The sequence below is a fragment of the Pseudorasbora parva genome, chromosome 12 (genome assembly GCF_024679245.1).
Source record: "Pseudorasbora parva isolate DD20220531a chromosome 12, ASM2467924v1, whole genome shotgun sequence".
Taxonomy (NCBI): domain Eukaryota; kingdom Metazoa; phylum Chordata; class Actinopteri; order Cypriniformes; family Gobionidae; genus Pseudorasbora; species Pseudorasbora parva.
Genome location: NC_090183.1, coordinates 42,656,266 through 42,663,680, shown reverse-complemented (window position 1 = coordinate 42,663,680; position 7,415 = coordinate 42,656,266). Strand labels below are relative to the sequence as shown.

At 36.5% G+C, this 7,415-nt stretch overlaps 1 long non-coding RNA gene across 1 annotated transcript; it reads right to left on the bottom strand.

The window, feature by feature from the left end:
• Positions 1-353: 353 nt before the first annotated feature.
• On the bottom strand, positions 354-3,564 carry LOC137093691 (uncharacterized). Its single transcript, XR_010908546.1, has 4 exons — positions 3,364-3,564; positions 2,728-2,820; positions 1,741-1,858; positions 354-1,022 (listed from the first exon to the last, which is right to left on the bottom strand). It is a non-coding gene; the product is annotated as an uncharacterized lncRNA (long non-coding RNA).
• Positions 3,565-7,415: the final 3,851 nt, after the last annotated feature.

The window sequence follows — 7,415 nt, the reverse complement described above, 5'->3', positions numbered from 1 at the left end:
TCTATTCTAACGTCATGCTTGTATTAGGTTTTGATATTGTAAGACCATCTGATGAAATACAGAAATATTTGAAAGAAATGTTGTAAAATAATAATTATTACGTTTTATTTTATTTTATGGATAAACACTAATAAATATAATGGATGAACCTACAACAACTTGCCATTATCCACTTTCCAGAGTAAACAAAAACTATTAATATTATTTACACTTCATTATTACTATTAAATATAGGACCATGCACCATTAAGTAATAATAACATGAGACATTATCACAATTTCATCTACACCCTCTTCACGTACCTGGCATCGAAAATGTGCATGCTTTAATTTGTATTGCAGTAGTAGATGTACCAGAATGATCAACATGGATCATCTTCAGTTAAGCTTGAAGTGTTTGTAATCCTTCCCTTTATTTCACTGAAAACTGACATACTTGTTACAGCATGCAAGTATATACAACTTTTTGGAGAATTGTACCAAATATAATACAACCAGATAAAAAATGTTTACTTCTCAAGTAAAATATTCTTGGTAATTAATTAGATAACCTAAATAAACTTGTTGAATGTGTATTTACTGTACCAAACACCATACACAATTCTCACCATACTTTATCACTCAACACTTTATTGGAGGATACAGTATACAGTTGATAAAGTAGAATAAAGTCAAATAAGATTCAAGATAAATAAAAATGGGTTTTAAAAAACACATTAACATCATATTAATCCATTCACAGCTGCTGAAGCCACACAAATGAGTGCCACATAATCCCATCCAGTCAACTATGATACAGAAAACAGATTTGATATAGTGTTGGAAAATAATGATTCATTATTACAACTAGACTGGTTTCTGTCTCTTCCCTCTATCATGTTCATGTTCTTCTTCTTCTAAACAGTTCGCCCACTTGTACCCTACAGTATAATCAATGTACAGATGATGTGATCACTGATGTTGTGTAGCCTTTTCTCAACCAGAGGAAGAAGTCGTATAATCCGGCGTTCTCCAGTCCTGGTCTAAAAGTAAAACAACAAACACAATTCAGATTAAGTTTAATGTACAGTCGGGTTAACCTATGTTCTTCAGTAAACTCTCCACCTCAAAATGGGCAGAAATGCCAATTCCTGATTTAAATTTACAAAGCAGCAGTCAGTACATAAAATAATATACACATTGAAGCATTATGTATAATATTGCAGCCCATAATATTAGCCAAGTACTGAACAAAAACTAATTTACCCATATCAACAGCAACCTTTTAAACAGTAGATCTTTTAGAAAGAACTAACCAGATATTTCACATAATTCAAAGAACATTTACTATTTGATTCCTAATATGTCCCAACTCATTATCTTCTAAAGCTACCCAGAACCATCCATGGTCTACAAAACAATGGAGAAATACATGGAGTTTATAACAACTAAATGCTTTTTCCCACACTTGTCTGCTTTTATCTAAGACAAACAGACGGAGTAGTTTTTAAGAATTGAAGGCCAAAAGTGTAATAATAATTGTATCAAAAAGGGAAAACAAATATTTACCATTTTAAATAAATCCAAGATACAGAACCTCATTTGCTTATTTTAGGAGTTATTAAAAGATTTAGACATGAATAATGGTACGTATTTTATCAGAGTAGAAAGAATGATCACTGTTGAAATGAATAGTCCTTTGAGAGATCAACATCAAATTTTGTACTACATATTACAGCATTGCTTCAATACAAGACATACCAATGGACTTGCGCATTTTTCTGTCTTCTTCGGGCACAAGATGTCCATCTTCCTTCCTCACCCTAAACAAAGGACTTGTTTTCTTAGCTTCGATATAAGGTCTGGTCTTTCTTCTCTTCTGTAAAACAAGAAAATCTCACTTACTCTGTGCAAATACTATTGTTTTTAAAACATATAAATTAAGACAGTTTTACGCCAAGACTCGCTGAGAATCACTAGAAGCTCTTGTGAGGGTTGACTCTTAAAAGAGCTGTTGAGTTTGATATTGTAGAGATCTTTTAAACAAAATAAATTATATAGTTTTAATAGTTTTTAAAAAACTATTTAAAAAAATACTATTTAAATTTTTTTTAAATAAATAAAAGTAATCTGCAAGTAATCCTGCAAGACAGAAAGAAAGAGGAAATTGTATTACATTGCATGCAAGTTGTGAGTTCATACATAACTGTTTCTTGCTGTAAAAAAAAACGATGCATAATTAAATGTTAAATACATTTATGTAATAAGTTCACAGATATGTGTGCATTCCCATTATTAAAAGTATGTAATAGCAAGCTATATCATATGAATTTGTTTGAAAATGTAGATAACTCACTTGATTTTGTGATCACATAAATTATTTACATGCAAACGGGACGTTATAAACAGTGCAACTGATCTGATTAAGAAAAAATAATTGAATATCTGATGTCATGTGACCGAAGTGGCTTTTTGAGGCTTTTGCATCTGAACTCTTCATATACAAATACAGCTCTGGAAAAAAAAAATTAAGAGACCACTTAACATTTAGAAATCCATGTTAAGTGGTCTTTTTTCCAGAGCTATATGTACGAGAATCATACGAATTTGACAACTTGTTAAATCTTATGAATTATTAAGACTTTGGGAATATGTTCTTACTGATTGAGCTATGGGATTTGTAAGAATAAGTAACAACAAATGCTAAATAAAATGTTTGATAAAGGGTTCAAACCAACACATACATACCATTACAAATATTTGCTGTTGCAGCTTTCGGTTTTCTCCGTTACATCTCCACAAACAAGAATGGGTTGACTGAGTCCGAGAGGCCCTTTTGGTCTTTTCAGGTAAAAAAAAAAAAAAAAAAAAGAAAGAGAGAGAGAAAAAAGTCATAATATATAATATATAGCATTATAAAGTATACTATTTAAATAACAATATTTGGATTTTACATTAAAATGCATTTAAAGCATGGTAATTGTTGTGGCTACTGTTTATTTACAACAAATATCACATTAAAACTACCAATTGTTGTGGCTACTGTTTATTTACAACAAATATCACATTAAAACTACCAATACCGTGGTAAACGCATGGCAAGTGTTGTTTTTTTATTTTTATTGTGCTTCTACTACAAATGCCACGTTGGAACTACACTAGTAATTATTATTAAATATTAACAACTGTTTAAAGGTCTATAGCACGTCACGTGACAGTGTTTAATCACCCTATTAGCAAGGTGTGTTTATTTAGAAAGCAAAGAAATGCAAAGCCTCAGTGGAGATGATGACAGATACAATGCAGTGACTGAACATGATCGATAACGACAAGCAGAAAATACTTTATATCAAATATTAGGACATAATATGTATGACTACTCACCAACATGTGGCACACGTGATCTGATGCCAAACATCGCGAAGTGTTCTGAATGAGACTTCTTCAGCGCGATTTCATACCGATAGAATTGCCGTCTAATGTTGACGCCAAAGGTTTCCCACTGAAAGCAATTGGGTTCCCAGTTCGTCCATCGCGTGACGCCGAGGGGTCTACCTGTGGCGTCTTCAGTGTGACGCCGGGGCGCGGCGCGCGGTGCGCATAGAGACAGTGATTGCTTTTGGGTCTTTTCTTCTCACAATTCAATCGTTTGGCCTCGGAATAGTTTGAATTTTTCAATAAAGTGTGCCTGTTGTCTGTTACAGTCTGTGTTTTATATCATATAATACGCAAATGGGTAGGTTTAGGGCGGGGTGGGGTTTGACTGCTGTTTCAAACGTGTATCATAGCGTATAAATGTAAATACAATTGTGCTGGCTGATTAAATTGAGAATCACACTCCAACATGTCATAATGGAACAATTATAACCCAATAAATTCCATCATGACGATAACATTCACATGCCCAACACGTCTGTTTATGACGTCCTAGGTTTCTCGTTGAAATCAGTGGATTACCCAGTACGTCGAAAAATGGCGATTTAGGGGTACCCTGTGCGTCAACAGTTGACGTCAGGGTCCCTTGACCGTTCGGCAACATTTGACGAGTAGGGATGAGACTGTGTTGCTCAAATCCAGCTCAGACATGACACTTATCTGTAGTTTACTATACTTTATTAGCCATTTAACAAACCGGCCCGCAGGTTGGTTCGGGTTGGGTCAAAATCGGGACAGTAGTGTGGTTGAAAATTTTGATGAGAGTTACCTTATTGGTCTCCTGAATCCTTGCCGAGTCCAACGATACCAGACTTGCCAGGTTTCGGAATATGGTTGTAATTTAGCGCTTAAAAAACATTTGTTGATATCTTCGAAACCGTTAGTCCGATCGAGACAAAACCAGCCTCAGAAGTTCGAAAAACATAGGTTGATAGCTATACGCCAATGCCCAAATCTCAAAATATTGATAGTAAGGGGTAGTAAAATCCAATCAAAGTCAGGTGTCAGTCATTTTTTACGTGTTTTTTCATATAAATGTCTATAACTCCAATACAAAATGAAATATTTTTACCAAACTTGACACACATTTGTATGGTCTCACTACGAGGACACATAAAAAAATTGGTGGGATTGTGCCTCATGGTGGCGCTAAAACAAAACAAAACATGAAATTCCCATTGACTTCAATGCAGTATTATGGTTTAAAATGCTAATGCTATAATTTACGAATGCATTAGCGTATCGTTACAAAACTCGGTATGTGTCTTCAGCTCCATGCCCTGAAGATACTCAAAACGTTTAGGGGCAGCGCCACCTTGTGGTCAAAAGTTGTAATAAAAAGTACAAAAATGCTAATAACTTTTGATTAAATTAACCCATTGTAATGAAACTGATCATAGTACATTCAATGGCTCATGCCGAGAACACGGATACCAATTTTACCATATTTTGCAAACCTATCTGTCCTCCATCTTGTTATTTGTTAAAAATCTACTTTTTCAAACTCATCCTAGACCGTTTGTCCGATTTTCACCAAAATTGAACCGTATATTCTTCAGACCATTCCAACAAATAGTTATGGATTTTGTGTTGATAGACAAAACAGTTTTCATATACCACTGCAACAGAGTTGAGCCATGATGCAAAAATGACTCTTGAGGCTGTATCTCTGCAATGCTTTGACATGTTGACACCAAACTTTGCATGTGTCATTGACATCTCAGTCTCACTACACCACATTAGTTTTGTAACAGTGCCACCTATTGGTCGAAAGTGATAAACCATTAAATCATTATTATTGACTGTATTTAAAATTCTACTGCTATTTTGCCTAAAATCAACTTAATAGGTCTTTAATGGCTCATTGTTGCAGTTGGTTTGAGACTTCCAGCCATGCTGGCATGTCTTGTCTTCTTCTTTGCGCTTGGCCCCGATAATGGCTGCTTGCAGCTATATTTATATGTGCTATCATCTCACATTCACAACCATAGAAGTTTACCCAACTATGATGACTTTGGTTTCTGAGAACCCCGGAGATGTGAAGAAGGTCCACAGAGTGATCGACAGAGAGAATGATTGAGATATGCTTCTTTCTCTGTACATATGGCTTTGGGATTTCACCAAGTGTAACATGTTCCTGGATCAACATCTTTGTTGATCCTGGAACAACATTTCAATCAAATCTGAGGGATAGGATTATAGTTTATGTCAATTTTAGGCTTACAACCATGGTTAGGTGCTTCGACATCAGTGTTATTCAGAGGGACTTGCACAAACTAGTCAACACTATTCTGTGCGTTCTCAATAAAATAGCGTAGAAACTGAAAAGTTGTAGCATATATTTCTAAGTGAATAAACCCACAGCTTCACTATTAGTAGAGAGACACTGCAAGGTTTAATTTACATGCAATCGCTCTCTCAATAATGCATTCATATAAATATTTTCTGTGCTTCTTTATCTGTGTCTGATTTAGAATCAGAGTCTCAGCTCGAGGTTCAGGCTTATTTGTTCATTAATGACGTCATCAGCGACAAGTCGATGTTGATTCAACGTAGATCACATAAATGTTGACTTCAAAAATCTGAACTAGTTCAACTGCTAGTTATCTATCATTTACCTCTGCTTTTAGGGATACCTTATGGATAGGGTTAGGTTTAGGGCCACGTATATGGATAGGATTGAATTTTTGGACAGGAATATTGTTCCAGGAATGCATTAAACTCAGCAAAATTAGGATGTACACTGTAAAACACTGAATGTGAGTTCATTCCCATCTAGAACCTTCTGTTGCTCCTCCTTGTCATCCAAATGTGAGCATTGTGCTCAGAACACACATCTGCACACCTAAACATCCTGATTAAACATACTAACTAGCATAATTTCCCAACATGCAAAATGAGCTCAAATGCTGGTTTTGGATGAAGAACTGGGCCTTTTTTTAAAGAGCTGAAAGCACAAATTGCTTCTTTGCTTTGCGAGAAGTGAGGGTGCCAAGAGACTCGAGCTGCTGGCAAAGCAGACGCCCGCTGTCCAGGGCCAGACTTGCTTGTGTGAGGAAATCTGAGGCATACATACTGTACACACAGACATCATACTGCCCCCATGTACGACACATGCCCAGTGCCAACACGCCAAAGGACAATGCACATTCATTAGTGCACTGTAAGGGCGAGACCTCTGTGTGTGTGTCCTTGTCATCCTGGAAAAACTGTGATCATGAGGAATAATTAACAATACCTCTCCTAAATTAAAACACAATGATAGAGGACAAAAGAAGTACTGGCAACCCAGTCAGAGTGGTGCGGTCAGCTCATGGACGTAATGTCCGTGACGTCACCCATAGGATCCCGATAAGCCGCCCTGACGTTTAAAGTAGGGGCGATCTGGGCGTCGCCATCTTGCGAGCGAGTCATCGCGTGTCACTCCCAGATAACAGAAAATGGGCAAATAGACGGGATGTGGGCGGAGCTTAGGTAACGCAATGACAATAGACGGCGGATAAATGGCTATCCGCCTGTCACTTAAAGTTACCACGCCCTTAATTATGCAGAACTTTAACACTTTATATAACATAAACAAATGTGTTATAAAAAAATTCACCCCCTCACAGTTGTCATGAAGGTCAAAATTAGCCGTATAGGCCAAAACCACATTTTGTACCAGGCTGTAAACATGTTTTTTTCGGGCTGTAAAGCTGGGAATTTTAACATGGGGCTCAATAAGATTTTGCTACCTTCTGGAGCCTGTCCCTAGTGACCATTTAAGGAATTGCAGTTTACATTACTTCCATTTTGGCTTTAAGACAGATCGCAGGAGGTTGCCGCTTGGATCAGACTCCACCAGGACCGTTAGCAGCCTTAAAGTCATTTCAGAATGATCATATTGATGAAATGAGTGCAGATGATTACTCTAAGGACATTGGGGTAAACCCAGCCCGATTTGCCAGCAATTTGATTTCGCCCTGCAGTTCAGGCTGGAAAACTGTACATTTTTCTATCCT